The sequence below is a fragment of the Ascaphus truei genome, chromosome 12 (assembly GCF_040206685.1).
Source record: "Ascaphus truei isolate aAscTru1 chromosome 12, aAscTru1.hap1, whole genome shotgun sequence".
NCBI classification, from domain to species: domain Eukaryota; kingdom Metazoa; phylum Chordata; class Amphibia; order Anura; family Ascaphidae; genus Ascaphus; species Ascaphus truei.
This window is the reverse complement of record NC_134494.1, coordinates 14,271,536-14,296,066: the sequence shown is the minus strand read 5'-3', so window position 1 is coordinate 14,296,066 and position 24,531 is coordinate 14,271,536. Positions and strand designations below refer to the sequence as shown.

Here is a 24,531-nt window from a genome sequence, read left to right as displayed (position 1 = left end):
AGAAATCGACACAAAAAGTGTAAGAGCCTAAAACAAACTCTAATGATGCAAACCGAGTGTAAAAGTATGTTAAAATGGAAATCCTATTTTGGATACTACTAATAACTTAAACATTTGAGATATAAGTCCTTAGACTTCAATATATGCAAGAGTCAGTTTTGTATTTGTTTGCAGAGGTGCTTGGTGTTGCTTTTGGTTGCTTTCATCGTTTTATATCCAATATTCTTAATTTAGTTCATTCTATTCACTACATTGTTTTGTTTTACTTTATTTTATTTTGTATATTTCATGATGTTAGGAATTCATTTCCCATTTAGTAGTTACTCCATTCATTTGATTTCCAAATATATATATTTCCCCTGATGAAATCCACTGAGACGGATGAAACGCGTAGGGTCACGTGGCATAGGAACTACGGTGGTCGAGCAGTCCAGACACCAGAGTGAGGACGTCGGTGAAGGATTCCCCTGTTCCCTGAGTGGTGGGAGTTCGGTGGCCGCCGTACTGACCAGAGGCCTTCCAGTTTGACGGAGAAAGATCCATACGGGGACTACAGCAGCAGCAACATCCATTTGCAGTGATTACAACCGTATTCAAACGGAGGACGTCGATCTGGTGCATGGGCTGGTCCCATAACATGCCTTTATTTTACTGACAAAGTGTGAGTTTGCAATTGTCTGTTCTGGAAAATTAAAACTTTTATATCTGATTTTACACAAGGAGAGGGGCGCTTTTTCTTTATCTTTTCTAATATTTATATATATATATATATATATATAAAGACAAAAAAAGAAAGCGCCCGATCCTAGGGCAATATGTATAATATTGTCATTTAATGTAACAAAAAAGAGTCCAACAATTTAAAACTCACAAACAACATGAATAAAAGAGCGAGTTATGAGTAATACTCATGCACCAAGAACAGGAACTCTGCTGCTCTGCTCACACGCCTCTCCACTGTACCAAAAATAATTCAAATTGTTGCTATTAGAGGCTCAATCTCAGAGAGTAATAAATAAAGCAGAATTTGATTTTTTGTATAAACGGTATCCGAGAACACCTGTGTTCTATCATATACCTAAAATACATAAAGATATAAAAATACCTCCAGGAAGACCTATTGTTTCGGGGGTGGAGTCGATGACGTCCAGCGTGTCCCAATATGTTGATTATTATCTACAGCCCATTGTGACAAAATTAAGATCATATATTAGGGACACGCGGCACATCATCGACTCCATCTCTAAAATCCCATGGAAATCCACGTATATGTGGGCTACATGCGACGTGGCCTCTCTATATACGTGCATAGATCACGAAAAGGGTATACAGGCAGTCAAACAATTTCTACAGGTAGAGACACAATTAGATACCATTCAAAGAGTATTTATTGTTAAAGCCATACGTTTCATTTTGGAACACAATTATTTTTTATTTGAAGATAGGTACCATCTACAGGTCTGTGGAACGGCCATGGGAACCAGGTTTGCCCCCACTTATGCTAACCTATACATGGGACTGTGGAAGAGTATCCATGTGTGGTAATGCTAGACTGGGGGCCGGACTGGTGTTCTATGGCCGTTTCATAGATGACCTGTTGTTTATTTGGGACGGTGAAGAAAGTGAACTGATGGATATATTTCTGTCCTTTAATACCAATAACATGGGGCTCCAATTCATATCCGAAATAAACAAATGTACGATCCCTTTTCTTGATTTGAAACTAAGTATAAATCTGGATAATAAGATTATCACTAAAACCTATTTTAAAAAGGTAGCCACTAATGGATATCTACATAATGCCAGCAACCATTATATAAAATGGCCGGAGAACATCTCCAGGGGCCAATTTCTCAGAGTCAGGAGAAATTGTTCTCTGGACTCTGATTACTTGGCCCAGGGGGATGTTCTAGTAAAAAAAATTGTGGCAAAAGGATATAAAAGTGAGATTATTCAAGATACATTTAGACAGGTAGGTCTGATAGATAGACAGGAACTTTTGGAAAAATCTAAATGAAATACCTCTACCAAGTATGGTAAACATGATAGAATAGTTTCCAACAATTTCAATTCACCTTTTTTCATCACACAATATAATAATAGTTATTCCAAAATTAAATCTATACTAAATACGCACTGGAACATCCTGTTAAATGATATGATTATTGGTAGTACATTGCCTTCTAGAACACCAATAGTCTTCCAAAAAGCAAGAAATATTAAATCAATACTTGGACCTAGTAGATTAAAATCTTCAGACACTGTGCATGTAAATAATATGGATGATACTGATGGTAACTTTTTGTGTAAGCGTACGAGATGCTTAACCTGTAAACAGTTAAAAACATACAATATCATCTCTTCATATTCAAATGGGTCCACACACTCAGTTAAGGGACACATTAATTGTCTATCCAGTTTTGTAATTTATGCTATTATGTGTCCATGCGGTGTTCAATATATTAGGAGGACTGCACGCTCTCTATGTACGCGGTTTTTAGAACACCGTAGGAATATTATACATGGTTTACAGACACATAGTTTATCTCGCCACTATAAGTTGAAACATAATCAAGATCCAGCCACATTAGTGGTGATGGGAATTTAAATCATTAATTCTAATCTATTAAGTGGCGATAGACATAAACTCCTAAATCGACGGGAAACATACTGGATTTATGTCCATAATACACTGAGTCCATTTGGTCTGAATGACTGCATTGACATTAGTACAGTAGTATAAATACTGTAGATGATTTCTTTCCATCAAAGATAGGTTATAGAGGTCAGGGTTGAACATGGATCATGTTCCCTCTATACCAGTCTCATGGAAGTTTTTTCTCACATGTTGTTCTTGTCCACTACAAACACTATATAAGACAACACTTAAATATTAAATAAATATCACAACCATTCACACAAATAGGTTTAATATAATATCACATATTTATCCACAATTATAAATGTAATACAGACACTTATTGATAGACTACATATTCAATATTAGTTTAGTTTAGAATGATAAAAATACACTTATTATATATTTTTTCATAAAGTACTTATGTATTTACATATTAAATATAATTATATAGTCATCATATTAACACAATATTCACATTTTGTTCCTATAACCAACAGTGATTTGAGGGTTACTGTATGGCACATTCTTGGCAGGTTGTGATGCCAGTGACCTCGGATACAAATCTTCAGTTTCTTGTGGTCTTTCTATCTGCAAAATATAAGATACATCTGTTAGAAATGCAGTAAGATTTATTCAGTATAGGCTATATAACATCACCATCAGAAGAAGATCCGTCAGCACTACACGTGTCCAATAAAGTTCATTCAGTCACCAGTTTAGCCTCTTTCTGCCTCTTCATTGTGAGGGCTGTGCATCATTTCCTTGCCTCCTGGAGGAGGATTTTCTATCCACTGCTACCGTGGTAGCACGCCAGGCTGCAGGAACTGCAGAGATCATATACATCATCACCGCCGGTCAGGTGACCGCCCCTCGGGAAGCCGCGCTGCCAGAGGGGTTGGCGGTTCATCACACAGCATACTGCACGGAGGATCTTCGCACACGGAGCTGTACACTTCAAAATACGTGAGTCTCTCTATCAACTTTATCTAGTGCCTTCATGTGAGCCAGTTGTTGGGAGAGACTACTATATATTACATACTATATACTATTTATTATTGAAGTGAACGTGTTTTAATTATCTGCTTGCAACTGCAGCTATAAGTCTTCTTCTAGAGCCCTGCGTGGGTTAAACTCTGTTTACCCATTTTTGCATATATAACATCACCTCTTAATTTACTTGACAATAATCAAAATATATATTTTTCCTCGTGGTTTCTCTCCCTGTCTTTGACGTATGGTCATTGACTTCTCTAAGACAAACAAGTTCATTTAATAAATAAAATGAAATTGTCATTTAATCTTTCATCTATTTTAAGAATAGTTTTTTGTATAAACATTTATTAATCATATCAGTATTAATCAGTTTTGATTAAAATCTTTTCTAAAAAGGGGTCCTCCTATGTTAGCCCATACTTGAGGGATATATCAATCAATTTTGGTTGGTGTTTTACTTCAAGTATATACAGTAGGTCGATCTATAATTATATATTAATATTGTCTTTTCTTTTCTCCTTTTTAAATATTTCATCAATGATTGATCACTTTGTTATAATGTTGGTGGTATACACATATATATGTGTACATGTATATATTGCCGTGTATTTGTATGTATGTGCATATGTGGACCTGAAATATAAACTTCTCATGCTGTCATGTAAAGAAATTTGTATCAAAATATACTAACTACCAAATTCAGGTGATACACATGTGCATGTGCATACATTTGCATGACTTGCTAATTGCAATCATGTGGTCATGTAGTTATATGGTTATATGATTATACTGTTTATATGTGAGCCATGTTTGCTATATACATATGGTCTAGATGTTTTGTACCATTTCAGAATATACTCAATTTAATGATGATATTTGTTATGATCTAGTTGCAATTCATTTTAATAGACATATATGATAATATTCAAATTTTAGGATCAATTAACCAATTAACCTTTGCATATATGGATGCCCAATCAGTTGGTATTTTATTTAATTGGAATACATGTGTATATATACTAATGATGAACAGTTACTATCCATCCCCTGATGAAATCACTTGTGTGAAGAAACACGTAGGGTAATTGCTAAATGAGAGCAAGCAAACACCATACCTCTGCATTTGGGACTCAAAGATGCTGATACTGACAGCCTACTCCCCATGGCTCCTGCTTTGGTTTACCCGGTCTAGCACCCGTTGCATGTGCGGATATTTGCCGGAGGACACAAAGAGAAGTGACTCGGTACCTGACGGTGGCTCAGAGGGTTTCTGATCGTGTTCAGATCATGTGCAGTGGAGAGGCGTGTGAGCAGAGCAGCAGAGTTTCTGTGCTTGGTGTATGAGTATTACTCTAACTCGCTCGTTTATTCATGTTGTTTGTGAGTTTTAAATTGTTGGACTCTTTTTTGTTACATTAAATGACAATATTATACATATTGCACTAGGATCGGGCGCTTTCTTTTTTTGTCTTCATAGATTTACTGGGAGGTCGTTGGTCCACGTAGAAGGCTGCCAGTATCCTGCAAAGAGTGCTATTTTGGATTTGAGTATATTTTTCATTCATCCACTTATGTTTTTTATTTACATTGATTTTTTCCAACATTTTTTTACCACAACCATTATTGTTTATTTTAACCATAGATACTAGCATTTTTTTATCGTTTAGGACATAAATATTTAATTACAAAATTGTTCATCATTTTATGCTTTTAGAGATATCTCTTTGCCATGCAATAGAATATAGGCATCTATATAAATTTCTCATTTATATATATTTATAGGGTTATATAGATCCCAACAGGCGTAGTCTTTTTTTCTGTATATATATATATATATAAAGCAGAAAGTAGCCGTGTTAGTCCAGTTGCGATAGTGCAGAATAAATGAGTTCTTCAGTATTAGGTGATACCTTTTTTATTGGACTAACAATTTATGTCATAGGACAAGCTTTCGAGAGTTCTCCTCTCTTCTTCAGGTCAGCAATACTGATTTACACAGAATCAATGCTAAAACAGTGTAGAGAAAAAAAAAAAAAAAAAAAACAAGCAGATATTTACTGTAGATAAGGTCGGGTGTTAAGTGTTTGAAGCCAGGGGACAGTGTCAAAGAAAAGTGGGGAGGGGAAGGGATGCTGGGGGGGGGGGAGAGAAAGTGTGGATAAGAATAGAGGCAAGCAGGATAATTACAGACAATTTTGGTAGGGTGTGAGAAAACCCATGTCCACATTAAGTCCTTTGGTTTTGGTGTCAAAGAGTCTTATCATTCTGAGCTCAAATGTTTTCCGTTCTTGGGTGCTTTTAAACATTCCATTGAGGATTTTGATTTTTAAATCATTTATGGAATGATCTGGTTGTGAGAAGTGATGTCCCACAGGTGAGCAGTATCTTCCTTCTTCGTGATGGAGTATAGAGTGTCTGTGCATATTCATTCTTCCTTGTAATTTTTGGCTGGTTTCCCCAATGTAGCAACCTTGGTCACATTTGCAACAAATGTGACCAAGGTTGCTACATTGGGGAAACCAGCCAAAAATTACAAGGAAGAATGAATATGCACAGACACTCTATACTCCATCACGAAGAAGGAAGATACTGCTCACCTGTGGGACATCACTTCTCACAACCAGATCATTCCATAAATGATTTAAAAATCAAAATCCTGAATGGAATGTTTAAAAGCACCCAAGAACGGAAAACATTTGAGCTCAGAATGATAAGACTCTTTGACACCAAAACCAAAGGACTTAATGTGAACATGGGTTTTCTCACACCCTACCAAAATTGTCTGTAATTATCCTGCTTGCCTCTATTCTTATCCACACTTTCTCTCCCCCCCACCCCCAGCATCCCTTCCCCTCCCCACCTTTCTTTGACACTGTCCCCTGGCTTCAAACACTTAACACCCGACCTTATCTACAGTAAATATCTGCTTGTTTTTTTTTTTTTTCTCTACACTGTTTTAGCATTGATTCCTGTGTAAATCAGTATTGCTGACCTGAAGAAAAGAGGAGAACTCTCGAAAGCTTGTCCTATGACATAAATTGTTAGTCCAATAAAAAAGGTATCACCTAATACTGAAGAACTCATTTATTCTGCACTATATATATATATATATATACAGTGTTCGACAAACCTATACATTTGCTCGCCCCGGGCGAGTGGATTTAACATCGTGGCTAACTCCTATTGGCCCAAGCAGCACACGTGTGGTACTAGGTGGCGAGTAGATTTTTTTTGTTCGGCGAGTAGATTTTTTGGTGATTTGTCGACCACTGTATATATATATATTTGTATATATATATATATATATATATATATATATATATATTTAAATCCAGTAACTAGGGGACTCATATGAGCATTTAAGGATTTTAGAGCATGCCTAGAGTTATCCACTCTTCCCCAAGGAAGTGAGGCTAAGTCTTCACGATGCGAGCTTATTAAACTTCATAGATAGAGGCCAATGTATGACATCATCTGGTGGCCAAAGCAACCTGACAATGGAAGTCTGGGTGAGCCGTGGCACATGGCTGGACCAAAGGGGAACCCGCGAACAGGAAGTCACGTGGAGAAGATCAGTGAAGGACTGAATTTAATTTATTTTCTTAATGGTTCTTGTTTTAGCTGGGTACTTGTTGAAGGTAATGTAGAAACATCGACGTAAACATCGACTCATCAGCAATCTGTGCATAGTTGATATCTGAAGCTGTTGCGCATAGTTCATTTCTATAGCCAAGTTGATGCATAAGTGTCTGTTTTACTTATTACAGTAATACTGCACCAGGTCCTTGCTTGGAAGCATTCATTTGAATGGTTAAATGATATTCAAGTGTAGCCAAGACTCCCTACCCTGGCTCCGGTGTGGGGAACTGCTCTGTTGTCTGGCCGGAGCTCCGCACAATCGGGAGGTGGGGCGGCCATGGGTATTAGGCACCAAACCGCCCGGAGAGCAGGGACTGGACCCAGCTCCGGGACGGCAGAAACTTGGGAGTCTTGAAGCAGGAGAGGTATCGGCCGTTGCGGTGGCCAGTCCATTTTCCCTGGAAGAGCTATCACTGATATCTGCGTGGGTAGGGATGTGGTCCCAGGTGGAGCGTAACAAGCTCCAGAAGCTGGCGATGTCCCGACCCGCTTACCCCATCCCTGAGCCCAGCGCTAAATCAACTCCGCTCTGGACTCAGCAGCCTCTTGCGGGGGGTAGTCCACCGGCGGCGGAGAACTCCAGAATGAGCCCGGCGCTCGAGCAACTTCGCCTTGGACTCAGCAGCCTCTTGCGGTAGGATAGTCCACCGGCGGCGGAGGAGCTCCAGAATGAGCCCGGGGCTCGAGCAACTTCGCCTTGGACTCAGCAGCCTCTTGCAGGGGGTAGTCCACAGGCAGCGGAGAAGCTCCAGAATGAGCCCGGCGCTCGAGCAACTTCGCCTTGGACTCAGCAGCCTCTTGCGGTAGGATAGTCCACCGGCGGCGGAGGAGCTCCAGAATGAGCCCGGGGCTCGAGCAACTTCGCCTTGGACTCAGCAGCCTCTTGCGGGGGGTAGTCCACCAGAGGCGGAGGAGCTCCAGCAGAAGCAGCGGTGTTACCACTGCCACAAAGCAGGCCACATCAAAGCCCAATGCCCGGACTGTGCGTGGTCAGGCGAAGAAGCCCCTCAGGTCCAGCGCTCACGAGCTGCGGACAAGGTGACCCATTTAGTGGCATCTTCCGATGGCTCCCGCCCAGCCAGGGCGACAACCCTTCGCGGGACATCCCCTGGAGAACCTGGCCGGGCTGCATCGGCAAAGCAATAGGGGAGCCCCTGCTACTGCCACTGACAAGTGACTTGTGAACGGCGCTTTGGGTATATGCACAGAAGAAGGTAGGTTAGAGATAGAACCCAAATACAGCACTCAGGTTCACACTCTGGTGATGAATGAATGGTTTAAAACATAACTTTATTAACTGCACCAAGTATATAAAATATTGGGTATTAAAAACAACGACCTGAAGGTATTCTGACCTTCAATACTGAAACCGTATAGGTTCAGGGTCTAGGATATTGGTGTGTTCTGTGAGATTCAGATAACACACTAAACAACAATCCTTATAAGCAGTGGTTGACAAATCACCAAAAAATCTACTCGCCACACAAAAAAATCTACTCGCCACCTAGTACCAAACGTGTGCTGCTTGGGCCAATATTTACTCGCCCGGGGGTTAAATCCACTCGCCCGGGGCGAGCAAATGTATAGGTTTGTCGAACACTGCTTATAAGGATCTGAGATAAGAAACAAATCTTACAGGGTTGCTCTTGGGTAAGTACTAATAGCTGCAAATCACTAATGGCAAAACTGATTGAACCAACTAGTAAATATATATATATATATATATATATACATATACCCTCTAATAACCTTTGTAGCAGCAGTTACAGGTTGTTTGCTCAGTTGGCAAACTGACACGTCTTTCTCACTAATAGCTGAGACTGTCTGAACCAAATAATAAATATACATATATGTGAAGATAGTAGGACTGGTACACAAAGTATATAGGAGCCAATAATGATTGCTGCGTACAGTAGACTCTCAGCTTATTTTTTATGTGATTGTATAGTATATAGTGTGTTATACTGTTTCAGGTTAGCCTGTAGTGACCCAATTAAGTTTGCAGTGACAGAGTAAGTAAACTCAGATGTAGAGGACAGTATAAATTTGGTCATAAACTAACACAAAATTGTGATAGTCCTACTCAGGGGAATCCTGACACACGGGTAGGTCACAGACAAGCAGGCTGAGTACAATGATGTATATGGTAAAGTAAAGTAACCCCTGGACTGCTGTCAGGGAAATCCCTGGAGAACAGCAATATCCAGCGCAACTACAAAGGTTGCAGTACAGCAGGGGAACCAAACTAGACCAAGTACTATAGCCATATATGGAGCAACAAATGCCTGTATCAGATTAGTCAGTGAGGCTCAAAATGTCCATCGGGGCACTCTGAGAGCCTGTATAAATCATACGGGCAGGGAGCCTGCCCTTGAGGCGCATAGAGAGTATATCTCTCTCTGTGTTCAGTCTGACGGATCAATACATTCATAAACACTACCTCAGTGAGTCAAACAGTACTACCTTTATTGTGCTAGTCATGCAGTCATACAACAGGATTTACTTACTGTGCGCATTAGCACAGCTTCCCGCATGCCCCAGCACATCAGGGGTTATTTGTGACGTCATCAACTTGGAGGACCTATATATACCTGCTCACCTGCAGGGTACCCTTACGATTACTTACAATTTCGCCTTGAGAAAGCCTCTCGCGAAACGCGCGCGTCGGCGGCTCTGTCTCCATACGTGCACGCGCAGGGGTCTGATTACTACCGCATTCAAAGTTTCACACCGCGAGTTGATGCGGCTCCCTGCCCGTATGATTTATACAGGCTCTCAGAGTGCCCCGATGGACATTTTGAGCCTCACTGACTAATCTGATACAGGCATTTGTTGCTCCATATATGGCTATAGTACTTGGTCTAGTTTGGTTCCCCTGCTGTACTGCAACCTTTGTAGTTGCGCTGGATATTGCTGTTCTCCAGGGATTTCCCTGACAGCAGTCCAGGGGTTACTTTACTTTACCATATACATCATTGTACTCAGCCTGCTTGTCTGTGACCTACCCGTGTGTCAGGATTCCCCTGAGTAGGACTATCACAATTTTGTGTTAGTTTGTGACCCAATTTATACTGTCCTCTACATCTGAGTTTACTTACTCTGTCACTGCAAACTTAATTGGGTCACTACAGGCTAACCTGACACAGTATAACACACTATATACTATACAATCACAGAAAAAATAAGCTGAGAGTCTACTGTACGCAGCAATCATTATTGGCTCCTATATACTTTGTGTACCAGTCCTACTATCTTCACATATATGTATATTTATTATTTGGTTCAGACAGTCTCAGCTATTAGTGAGAAAGACGTTGCCAACTGAGCAAACAACCTGTAACTGCTGCTACAAAGGTTATTAGAGGGTATACGCAACCCATTACTGCAAACCGAATTAGGTTACCTCAGGTCAACCGGACACAGCACTATATATGCCATACTTACCACAGAAGGATTTAGCTGAGTCTTACTGCACGCTGGAACTATTCTGGCTTCTTTTAACTTCAATATACCAGTCATTATAAAGATCCTTTACATATATATATACATATATATATATATATATATATATATATATATATATATATATATATTTACTAGTTGGTTCAATCAGTTTTGCCATTAGTGATTTGCAGCTATTAGTACTTACCCAAGAGCAACCCTGTAAGATTTGTTTCTTACCTCAGATCCTTATAAGGATTGTTGTTTAGTGTGTTATCTGAATCTCACAGAACACACCAATATCCTAGACCCTGAACCTATATGGTTTCAGTATTGAAGGTCAGAATACCTTCAGGTCGTTGTTTTTAATACCCAATATTTTATATACTTGGTGAAGTTAATAAAGTTATGTTTAAAACCATTCATTCATCACCAGAGTGTGAACCTGAGTGCTGTATTTGGGTTCCGGGCTGCATCGGCAACAGTGGCGGAGAGCGGCAGCCATCCTTCTGATCCCGGCGGAGAACAGCGGAGCGGCGGCCGGAGTACATCATTTCCGGTCATCAGCAGCGGAGCTCGGCAAGTGGTCGGCTTGCTACAGCAAGATGCTATTGTACCTCTGGCCCGACCTGATATGGTCTGGCCAGTGGATGTGCTCCCAGGATGCGGGATGCAGGCGGCGGCGGAGGAGAAGCCGCAATTCCGGCAAAATGCCAGAGCCAATTTTATTTGGGGGGAGGGTCAGGGTGTGCGGGAGGTGGGTGTTTGGCATTGTTTGGCGGAGTCGACGATCCTCAGCGATGACCAGAGCCCCACGATCTACACCGGCGACCCTGTGCTGAAACCGGGCGCTGTTGCGGCAGTCACCCGGAGCTCGCCCGTGGCGGCGGAAGAGCAGCGATTCTGGCAAAGTTCCGGAGCCCTTTCTGAGTGGGGGGAGGGACAGGGGTTGCTGGAGGGGGTTGTTTCCCCTGGTTTGAATGGAGCTGTGTTTCTCCACAAGGACCTGGGTCCCATGTCCTGCATCACATAAACATGGTGACTAGTCGCTCACCTAGTAGTAATAAACAGTAAAAGACTAGGTGCTTAGAGGATACATATACAAACAAACACTTTGACAAGTGACCACCAGGGGTCACTAAAAGCCCTAATAGTAGCACTCAAAGTCACCTTATACAAATAAGTATACGGTAGAGACTGGATATAAGTATAATTACTAGGACCAAAAATAAGGGTACAGTATATGAACCCTAAGCCAAGAGACTCCAATATGTAATTAAAACCGAAAATAATAAAATTTTATTAAATCTAATGTGACGAACAGAAACAGATCAACATATATAGGGAACATATAAACACACAGGATATTAAAATCCTCAATGGAACGGACGGCTGTGATATGGTATAAGTGACAAGCTAGTATACAGTACATATACTTAGCTTAAAAGGAAATACCCAGTCAGATAGAAGGCTTTGTAGTCGGATGAAAGGTGTACATCAACAATCATAAGTACATAGTACGTAAGGTTACCAGATATATAATGATAATATCAGTATATCGCAGTATCAGACACTTATGAAGGTATCTCCACACTACCCCGCAACACAGATGGAAACCGGCATAAAGCGCGATAGGCGGGAGTGTATCGAGGAGTACAGACAAATATAGTTAAAGAGATAACGGGTGCCTAGGGGTTACCGTGAGTGGATGTAGATCCCGCTATAACTATAGCTGCCTCCCGATACCTGTGTATTCTTCTGAGTGGGAAAATAAACAATGTATCCCTGTGTCTGCCGCTATACTACCTTCTCTTCATGTCACCACCTAGCACAAACCGTCCTTCCTGGTGTGCGTCAAACGTCTGACGTCACCATACTCCGACGTACGTTTCACGTGCTTGGCACGCTTCTTCAGGGGGAGGAGTCACACCCCACAGTGTCAGATGCTACGTTTTAAAGTCTGTTGGCTGGGAGGAGCCGTGATTCCAACCAATAGTAAGTGGATATCGAGTCAAACCTCTCAATAGGTATAGATGAACACTGCAAAACGGAAGTATATATATACAAGGAGTTTATTCACGTCGTAATTACTCGTAAGATTGACAAACATATGGTATTGTGATAGTAAAGGTTACATATATTCTTTTTGCAGTATGTTATCTATTGTCTAAGCATCAGAATAATTTACTTTATGTATTTCAGGCTGATTATCAGTGCATACCCGATGGAGGAGGATATATATCATACAGATATATATGGTGTGTTGCATATGTCATGCACACACTCTAATTCATACTATGACATAGTAAGGATATATTGATGCATGAATCACACAATCAGCAGCTAATGCAAAAGGTGGGGTTAATGTACTTCCCCCAATGCTACGTCCACAGATGGAAGAGGACACTTAAATCAAACATATGGTCATAGAATTGGTAGTGACTACACAGGACAAGCTACGTCCACAGATGGAAGAGGACACTTTATTAAACATATGAACACTGGTAAGTTCTCACGTGGCAGGAAAGCTACGTCCACAGATGGATGAGGACTCTTAAATCAAACATATGAACAGACTTATGAGTCTATAATCCTAAAGTAGGAATGTGAGCAGGACTCTTAAATGCTACCGGGGCAGAGGTGAATAGTCACATAGGGACAAAGGTAAGTTAACACTTAGCAAATAAGCTACATCCACAGCTGGAAGAGGACACTTGAATCGAATAAATACATATGGGTAAGTATGTCAAATGGCAGGTGATCTATGTCCACAGATATAAAGGGACACTTCAATAGGGTAAATGGATACGGATAGGTGGTCGTATATCAGGTAGTGATGTCTACAAATGGTAGAAATTACTTGGATCGTATAATCAATAAACAATGATTAATCATAAGGTGAAAGTATAATCTACTATAAAAAGTGTAAATACATAAAAATGTGAATAATAATCACTCTATACTGTAAATTATTAATAATAATAAACCATCCCACACAGTGTGTAAATAGTGTAATAATTCCTAATGTGAACTGGAGGTGGATGTGTATATATGTGATGTGTGATGGAGAATAATTAAATCAAAAAGGGGTATATATAAGTGTGACTAGTTTGAATAGGTGTAATGCGGTGTAGAAATGTACTACACTGGTGGTGCCGCCCGAAATGGTCAAAACGGAACCTTCTAATAAACATTAACTATATACCTGGATCCCAATATAACCCCTAAGTGACAGTGATAATATACTACCTAATGAATACTAAAAGTGACGTAATTGGTGTAGAAATGTACTGTGCTGCTTGAGACCGCCCAAAGGGTCAATATGGTCTCTCTAATAGGTAATGGATATGGACTCACTATTCTAAATGAATTATAAAAATGGGGAGAAAAGAAAGCCTTCATTAAGTCCTTGTGGAAAATGAGTGTTGAGCATGTAAATCCATCGACATTCAATTTGGCGGAGTCTGCGATCCCAATCTCCTTTACGTGGCCCCCAAGGGACATGTTCAATACCTGTAAATTTGAGTACTGAAGTGTCACCCTGATGGAAATTGAGGACATGTCGTGCCACCGGTGTGTCATTTTCATTGCGTATGGAGCCCAAATGTTCCAAAACCCTGATCTTAAATTGTCTATGTGTTTCTCCTACATATTGTTTACCACATCTGCATGTAATGAGATATATGACTCCTGTAGTCAAACAATTTATGAAACTCTTGATGTTATACGTATTCATATTTTCAGAGTCTGTGAAGGTTTTAGTCACATGCATAGATGTGCATGCTTTGCATCGTCCACACGTGTAAAATCCACAGGGTTTAGAGCCAAGCCATGTCGTAGTTGGTGTCGACAGGAAATGGCTATGCACTAAACGGTCCCTAAGATTTTTAGGTCTTCGGCACACCATATTAGGTGACTGTTTCAGAACTTGGGATAGATCTGGGTCCTGCATCAAAATATGCCAATGTTTTTGCAGGATCTGTCTAACAGATCCCCATTGGTCATTGTAAGTACTGATGAATCTTATAGTGTTGTCGGAGGCTGTCTGTACTCTTTGACATTTTGTCAGAAGTGTGGATCTGTTTGTATTCAGAGTCCTCCGATATGCTTTATTGATAGTGGTTTTATTATAGCCTCGATCATTAAATCTATCACCCATATCTCCAGATTGTTAATTATATTCCTGGATATTGGAACAATTCCTCCTTAATCGAAGGAATTGTCCTGTAGGAATACTCTTAATCATGTACGGTGGATGATGGCTATCCGCTTTCAATAAGCTGTTGGTTGATGTGGCTTTTCTGAATATGGTGGATTCCAATTTACCATTAGCCCCCTTCGAAATGGTCAGGTCTAGAAAGTTAATTCTTTCCCTGTGTGCCTCATACGTCAGTTTTAAGTTATGATTATTTTGATTTAGTTTATTAATGAACTCCTGTAGTAACTCAGGGGTACCACTCCACAGTAGCAGGAAATCATCTATGTATCTAGACCACATGTCTATGTGGCCCGTATACACTGGAGACACACTTTATTCGAGCATGGCTAGTCCCACGAATTCGGGTATACCCGGGTGTATTGAGGTTTGTGACTGTTTTCTGCCCGAGTGCATTGAGGTATTTTCCAGGCAGGGATTTAAGCATTTTATTCCCGCTGGCTGCAATACTGCACAGTATATATATATATTCTGCATTACAATTCATGAATTTATGCCATCTGGTAGACACGCGAAGCATTGCAGCCTATTAAATCCTTATCATTATCATTTAACAGATCAGCCGCCCGTCAGCCAGGCATGAACCCAGGCTGGGAAGGCAAACGCAACGGGGCTTGTCAGAGGTGAGGAGCGGCGCATTCCAGGTATCTGCCAGGTACATACTGGGTATTTGCTCGAATAAAGTGTGTCGGTGCAGTACATGTCGTGGTTGTCCATGAACACCACGGCCTCCTCCCACCATCCCAAATAAAGGTTTGCATAGGTGGGCGCGCCCATGGCCGTCCCCTGTATTTGATGATAAATTTTCTGGTCGAAGAGAAAATAATTTTTCGTAATGACCAGTTCAAGAAGTTTAAGAATAAACTGATTATGTACCTGCCAATTCTCACCCCATGCCTTAAGGAAAAATTCCACGGCTTTAATCCCAGCTTGATGTGGTATGCTGTTGTATAGACTTTCAACGTCAATTCCCACTAGTAGTGTATCCATATCCACTGTGACATCTTCGATTCTCAGGAGAACATCCTTCGTATCTTTGAGATATGATGGAAGTGTACTCACAAAAGGTCTTAAGAATCGATCCAGGTAGACACTCGCATTAGATGTAATGTTGTTAATGCCGGATACGATTGGTCTACCTGGCGGGGGGATCTTTTCCTTATGGATTTTGGGGAGGTGATAGAAGGTGGCTAGTGTTGGATTTTTAATCAGGATGAAGTTATATTCATCTTTGGAAATGACCTTCGTATCCATACCATTTTGAAAGATGTTAAGGAGTTCATTCTGAAACATACTGGTAGGGTCATGTCCTGCACCGTTTTCCCTTTTCCAAACCTGGCAGCTGTTGCGGCAGTTGCCCGTTACTTCCCGGCCAAGATGACGCCGGCGGCGGCCACTCGAGTCTCCCTGCAATCGGGACCAACGAAGGCAGCAGTATCTGCGGGGACCAGCGAGGTAAGCCAGACCCAGTCGCAGATTGACCCTGACTTATTTTTTCCTATGACTGTACCCTGTTATTCCCCTGTAGGAGTGACCGGTGGGTGGCAGGAGATAGGGGTACCAGGGGAGGGGAAGGAAGGGCAGCTTGTAGGGCAGCTAGGCTTTCCCATTACCCTGGTGGAGCATCAAGGGGACACTTAGTTGCAGCCTTGCTATGGGCTGGAGGTATCAGGGGTTGTGGCACTGTTAGACCACCCCAGGGTTACCTACAAGCCAGGAGCTAAGGCGGGTGCATCCGCACCAGCAACCCTGAGCTCACCTCCGGTAATGGGGGCACCACTTCAGGGAGAGGGGCTAGCCCCGTTAGCACCCAGCTCTAGGGTAGGATTGCCTGGGAGAGGGCTGGGTGGGCCAGTGGGAACCGGGGAGGGAAGGCAGCAAGTGAGCCAGCCAGATTTCCCCATCACCCTGGCAGAGCCTCAGGGGGCCTCTCGGTTTAGAGCCCCACTGTTGTCACCTGTCTATGGGCTGGATATATCAGGGGCAGTGGCACAGTTAGCCCACCCCCAGATTACCTGCCAGCCAGGAGCCAAAGCGGGTGCCTCTGCACCGTTTCCCCATGGCTCCTCTCCGGTAATGGGGAGGCAGTGTCAGGGAGATGGACTCACTCAGGTGTCCTTAGGATCCAGGTTAGGAATAGCTAGGGAGAAGCGGAGTGAGGGAAGGCTGCAGGTAGGTAGCAAGCACAAGGTCTCAGTAGGAAAAGAAGGGCTAGTGGTAGCCGGGGAGGAAAAGCAGCAGGTATGGCAGCTAGAATTCCCCATAACCCTGGCGGAGCCTCAGGGGGTCTCTCAGATCAGCCACCCCCTGTTGCAGCCTGGCTATGGGCTGGGGGTATCATGGGCAGTGGCAGACTTGTGCCACCCCAGGGATACCTGCCAGCCAAGAGCTAAGGCGGTTGCATCTGAAGAGATGCCCCTGGGCTCATCCCTGGTATGGGGGAGACAAGGTCAGGGAGGTAGGTGCACTCAGTTAGTCCCTGTGTCTGGGTTAGGATTGCCTAGGGGGGAGCAGAGTGAAGGTGGGCTGCAGGGAGGTAGGCAGCTGGAGTCATCAGTAGTGGCTAAGGTGCTGGGCCTGGGGGAGGCTAGGCAGGGAGACACTGTGGAGCAGGGGAAGATAGGAGGTCAGTGGGGTGTCAGGCATCTGGTAGAAGCTAGGGATGGGCTAGGAAGGCAGGAGGTCCCTTGTTCTGACTTGCCAGGAGTGACCCCCTGATAGATTCCCCAGGGTTCCCAGAGGTAGGGCTGTGGGTAGGTAGGCAGCCAGGAGCAGTAGCCAGGGCTAGGGGGGTACAGCAGAGGGTTCTGTCCCCAGGGCAGTCAAGTGTAGGTACAGGGAGGAAGGGCAGCACAGTGGAGGGGAGAGGAGTGATGCTGGCCCTAGCAGCAGTGGTGGTAGCAGGTGCTTGTTTCCTGGCCTTCAGTTTTGAGAGGGCAGGAGCAAAGCATCTGGGTACAAGGAACCCAAGTACAGGGTACTGGGGGATTGCCTTGTCCCAGGAGGCAAAGGAGAGGGTAGGAGTCAGCACCCCAGGTGCTTTCTGGAATCCAGAAGTGATGCCACTCGGGGTGGGAACTGCCCTAGAGCCAGGGGGGAGAGGCATAGGTATAGTGGAGCAGCTACAGGTGGGCACAGGGCCAGGGCAGGTAGGGTCCCTACAGGATAGTGACATAGCTCTTTCCCAGACTTGGTTGACAGGGAAGCAACGGTCTGTGCTTGATAGCTGATCTCTCGCTGGTACAGAGACATGCCAGTCTCTGGGCAGTATGCAGCCTGGTCTGCAGAGGTGCCAAATCACGGTGGTCTTGGGTCACCAGGCACTGGGTGAATGGCAGAGGGTGGCAGGGAAGAATGCCCGGCGGCCACGTTGGAGTCCTGGTCAGCAGGATCTTGACTTCACAATCCAATGTGGCCAGGACAATGTACTGGACAATGCCGGAGGACAATTTTGCCAGGCAAACCCCTCAGGACTTGCTTCAAGGATGCCAGTGGTGTCCCAGTGCCAGGGTGGGCAGCTTGGTCACATGTCACCCATTGAGCAGGGGAGGTGTCATGGGAGAGTGGGTTTGGCCCGGTATTAAAGGGGTTACACCCCATTTGGCCACCCCCTGCTCTCACTTGGGAAGCAAGGGGTTAACTGGACTGCGGTCCAGTAATGTGTTTTTACCCTGCTTCAGAATCCAAATGTATATTCCCCTGTAAAAGTGTATTGTTCTCATTCCATTGTTTGCACCAACACATCCACTGGGATTGATGCGGGAGGGAAGGGGTTAACGTTAATTCAGTGTTTATAGCCATTTGTTCCCTTTTCCCGCCTTTTCAGGCTCCATTTTGCAGCCTCCCATAGGTCGCCATTGCAGCTCCATGCATTCCAATGACGGATCTGGCGGTTTTGGGCCTGTTTCCAGCGAAGACCAGCAGGTGGCGTCCAAGAGGAGGAGCGGCGGTTTCCCATTGTAAGTCAATGGGGCCATTGACTTCAATGGGGATTCCTCGATGCCGACCTCTAGGAACGGGTTGGCAGCCATCCAAACCGCAGACCGCAAAAGCGGATACAATGTCTTTAAAAAGAGCTTTTATCACTGAGTTCAAGTTCAACTACAATTGGTGTGGGAACCTTAGGTTCTAGGGCACCCAGGAATAAAATTCTTTTTGCCCCTAGCCCCTAGGAACCCCCACACACGACCACCACCGGGTCCGAGAATGAGGGACCCCCGTAAAGGGTCAAGCTCAGCAGGAGGGTCGCGCCATTGACTCTAATGGGGGTGCTCGCCCATGCATTTCCTATTGCGGCGCCGGCCATTGATTCCAATGGGAGAAAGCCGCGTGGCATTAAAACGGCTAAGTTCAAAACTGTGAAATGTGTAAGTCCATATCTCCGGTTCTGCGAGGACCAGAGGGCTGGGATTTGGGTCGCATGTAGTCACTGCTCTGGCATGACTGCATTGCCATTTCCAGCACTCTACGAACAACCAGACAGAGTATGGGCAACTGTAAAGAATCGTGATTTTCCCCATAGACTTCCATGGCGGCGTTACTCCATTGAAAGACTATGGCGGAGGAGCCCTTTAGACTTCAATGGCGAAGGAGCCCCATTGAAAGCCTATAGCGGCGAAGCCTATTGACTTCAACGGCGGAGTTGCTCCATTGAAAGCCTATAGCTACGGAGCCCGTTGATTTCAATGGAAACAGATTGAAAAGCAGAGATTCATTTTTAAAGCGGAGAATCCTGTATTAAAGTAATAAGAGTTTTAAACTGCATTTGTGTATCTCCGGTTCTGGGGGTCGCAGAGAGCTGAAACTTGGCCACCATGGAGAGTCACCTCCGGCATGAGGGACTGGCAAGTGTCAGCCCACTGGGCCAAGCAGAACGGATTATTTTAATATGTGAAGATATTAAAGAGTGAATTGTATTTTGGGTCTGGTATAAAAACTCAGAGCCCATATGGTATGTTAATGCTCAGGGGAGAGACGAGTTGTCTACCATAAACCCTCTGATCAAAGGCTGACCACTCCGATTGTGTACAATAGGGCGGAGAAACACAGGGCCTGAGTGGTCTGCAAGTGTCATAATTCACACTTACAGACAGGGGAGTTCCTAACTACAAAGGAATTTGCTTGACAGCCAGGCGCCCCAGGGTTGGGGTATGGGAGCTGAAACTCCATATAAACGTGGATAAGCCCTATGCCCATCGTTTTCGTGTCTATTCATGATGGCTTCATCTGAATCTGTATTACCAATTACTTGATGTCTGATCGCTGGGTGAATGGCTAATCCTGTGTCCTGATTACTTCACCATCCCATCCCCCTAAGTAAGTGTCTGTATTTTGCCTGTTATTTGTACTATCTGTTGTGTTCACCTTCTTTAAGGAATAAACTCTAATTTATTATATCTAAGCCGTGTTCAATTCAACCCAGTTATTTGGTGTATTATTATACCCTGTCATAAGTTACCGTGACACACACCCGCTCCCAGAATCCCACCCACACACACTTGCATTGAGACAGTGCCCGACATCATCTTGCGCGACCTGTCCAAGCAAGTCAGGGAGAAATATAGGCTTGCAAGTGGGGGTACCTGTGTAACCCTGTTCTTTTATCGTAACCATGTATTTTTTATAACTCTGTGCCCAGGACATACTTGAAAACGAGAGGTATCTCTCAATTTATTACTTCCTGGTAAAACATTTTTATAAATAAAAATAAATAAAATAGCCCAAAAACATGCCATGTACATCTTCAAACACCACGTGAGTTACGAGTTGTACTGCGGGTAGGCCCAGAATGTCAATTACAAAGGGAGTCGCGTCAAAAAGGCTCTTCCTGAAAATGTAAGAAAAACTAATGTGGAGAAATTGCGGCGCTAATTTTCCATTACCGGTCATTTAATGTGAATCGTGAGAGACTCCATAAATGGCATTTTGCGGTATACAAGGCATCGTCCCTGGAAGGACAAACTGGTGGGGATTGTCAAAGCGTAGAAATAAAATCAATGAGTCAAGGGTTCAAAAAGTAACAACATGAGTTTATCTGCACCAAGGCACAATTGGGAGACAAGAATTCAAAAAGAACTCAAGCCTCTGAAAACATATTGCTTGGTATCACATTTTTATACATTTCAAAATGAGTAATACACCCCTTAAGGTGGCTGGCTTAGAGATAAAAAAGATATGATGACTGATACAAAAAGTCATATTGATACCTAAATATGCTGCATACGCTATATTCTTATCCTATATACCATATATGTGGCCGCCCTTAACCTTGTGACATAAGGGAGTTACTGTGTCCAGCCCTGTGTGTACTGTAGCTGTCAGATAACAGAACCTAAGGTCAGCAGAAATATCTGAGACAGGAAAAACCTCTTACGAATGCATTTTAAATTCTTGCATGCCTTGTAGGAATTACAAAAGGGCGAGTTACATCTAGGAGCGATACTCTGCAGAATCAAACATTCACAGATCATACACGAATGAAACAAATAAGCATACATACAAGCAAACACTCAAAATGGTGTTTAGGCCAAAATGGAGGTGATGATAGCCACACACATTATCTCAATCTTCACAGGATCGAATTCGCTGTGTGATTGTTCGTCTGTTCAAAAGTTATAAATAAATGTTTTTACTGTACTCCAATAAAAAAAATGTCGATTCTTTCAAATTGTCTTTATAAATAAATGTTTTTACAGTACTTACTCCATACACCTGCAAATGTTTTGACTGAGTCCAATAAAAAAAAGTTAATTCTTTAAAATTGTCTTTATATATAAATATTTTTACTGTACTTACTCCATACACCTGCAAATGTTTTGACTTACAGAAGTCCAATAAAATAATTGTTGATTCTTTTAAATTGTTTCATTGTGTCTCCTTTTATAACAAAATACATTTTTTTCTAGAACATACTGTACAGTACTGTACAGTCAGTAATGGTTGGTTAATTACTGTAGTGAACACAAGAAATTAGCATTTCAACAAGGTTCCATGAGGCATACTGTACAGTACTGTACTGTATACTGTAAGCATGCACATTGGATCAAAACAGTATTAAAACAATACATACTCTACAGATGTAACGGGTTTTCCCCCCCCAATCGCAGATTATACTGTGGGTGCGGAGGAACATACGGGGTTACCATAGGTGTGGTGCATACCTGTTGGCTCGCAGGAGGGCTGAGCTTCCGCCACGGGGAACCTGGGGCACTTATATTAGGGATACTAACTTACAATGATGCAGCGCCTCCACCTGCGATGGCTCCCACCAGAGGGGGAGTGGTTCCTCGCAGGACAATCAATACTCACACACAGTGATATATATAATACCTAGTGACTTTACTTTTTCTGTAACACAACATATAACAACAACATCTTACATAACCTGTGCCCCTCTCTAGAGGAGACACTTACTGCATCACTTGGGATGCCAACCTCTATGCGTCGCGGCGGACGCTAACCTCTATGCGCCACGGCGGACGCTAACACCTCTAGGCGTCACGGCGGACGCTAACCTTCCAAAGAGTGATCCCACCCCGTGTCCAGTAACCCGAACCCAATGTCTCGCACTCCCAAGTCATATACCAATGTGTGTGTGTGACTGCGCAGCCACTATGTCTGGTGATAGGCCTTGTTGGTGCACGTGAGTTTGTGGGTTACTTGCCTGGGCTCCAGCCACGGGTGCTGCTATACTACTGGGGTTGAGTCGCCGGGATATCCTCCTACGCGTGGGGTGAATTCCGGCGTGGATAATATCACCGCAGCTCCGCACAGTCTTTACTTTGGCTAGGGTCTGTCTGCTGCCAGCAGGCCGCAGTCACTGCTAGCTTGGTCTCAGTGGAGATAGTCCAGCTCCCTCTTAGCAACCGATCAATGTTCGTGGTACACTACTAGCCAATAGATAATGGGGCAGGGTCCCTAACCTAGGGCCTGTCCCTACAATACTCAGCTAGGATGACTCAGGGCTATCTGGGGCCTAGGGGATTGCTGGACTATTGCAGAGAGTCACTGACCCCTGCACCCTACCTCCTTCCCCTAGCTGCTCCAGTCACCAACTGCTGTGTGCAAAAACCCCGCGAAATGTATCCTTTCCCTGCAAGCAGGGAGCTCCTCCAGCCCTATTGGCTCCCTGGCGTCACGTGGGGTTCCCTAAGGCTCATGGGATCTGTAGTCCCTGGCCAATACCTTCCCTGGTAGGCTAGGGCTTCGCGGGCTTACGTCTACGCATGCGCGAGCTGACTGGCGTTCTCCCGCACCTGCTCTAACTGCGCATGCGCGAGCTGTCTTTCAATGGCGGAACGCCGAGACCCCAGCAACGCGATCGCGGCCTCGGCAACCGGCCCGATCGCGTCCCCGGCAACCGGCCTGACCGCGTCCCCGGCAACCGGCCCGACCGCGTCCCTAGCAACCGGCCGCAACTACAAACAACGCGCGGACTCGCGTATCAGAAGGAGGGGGTGTGTGTGCAAGGGGGGACCTGGCTACACAGATATAGAATACACATAATGTATACTGTAGCAGAAATACATACTTTTTATTTTTGGGATTTATTATACAGTATGTAAAAAAGTATTGCACACTGTCTGAAAACAACAGCATACTTCTGCAATGTGCAAGCATCGTTACAAAAAGCGATAGTATCCATCGAAATCCCTCCATTTGCCGTTCTCCACCTGATGACAAAGTTTATTTTCTGAGGAAAAATAAAAGTATTACTGGTACCGTACTGTACAGTATGTTATATTTTTCCGTTACTGCTGCTGATAAGATTGTTCTATTTTTTTTTTTTTTTTCAACTTTCAATTTTTATTGGAAAGTACAAATACAACCAATTTCTCACAGCCCGTTGTTGCATTTCCATTTTTGTCAAACCACATATAATGACCACATTTAGACTTGACTACTTAAGACAATACAAACAAGACCAGACTGACGTGACATGAAGACAGGGATAGAGGGGGGGAGGGAGGATGTAGTGGGTGGGGGGAGGTGGTCTATGTCCAGGTTCTGGAGCGGATGTGGAGGCTTGTTGTCTGCTGATTTCTCGGCCCGCGCTACGAATTTTAGTTTTGACTAGCTTTACGTAGGTTCTTTTATCTTTCTCACTCCCAGTCTCCCTTTGGCTATGGCTAACGGGATGTCCGTTGGCTGTGCGTCACTATGTCTTTTTGTCTAATCTGTCCTTAAAGGAGAACGCATTTGGTTTAGTTAATGCAGGATTGAGGAGGCGTCCACTCCTGGGATTTTTTCTTGGGATAACCATGGGTCCCAAACTTTTAGAAAATTTGTGCCGGAGTCATTAACTAAACTCGTTAATTGTTCCATCCGGCAAACATGCCAAATTCTGTTTCTGATCTTAGGGATAATGGGTGTCTCCTGCTGTTTCCATAATGCTGCGATCTCACATCTCGTGGCAGTGGCAAAATGCGCGATCAATTTATGCGACGCATTTGAAAGACCCTTGATCCGTCTGCCCAGGAGGAACAGCCACGGGTCCAGGGGGATCTCCAAATCGAGAATCCGCTGAATCCAATCTCTGATTTGTTCCCAAATAGGGGCCACTTTAATGCAAGACCACAGCATATGTCGGAGATCTGCTGCC

The 24,531-nt window shown here is 43.6% G+C and overlaps 1 protein-coding gene across 1 annotated transcript in view; it reads right to left on the bottom strand.

Moving 5' to 3' along the window:
• The window catches only part of LOC142463909 (3-galactosyl-N-acetylglucosaminide 4-alpha-L-fucosyltransferase FUT3-like), a 60,542-nt gene that overhangs the window by 2,525 nt on the left and 33,486 nt on the right, over positions 1 to 24,531 (bottom strand). The window lies entirely within an intron of this gene.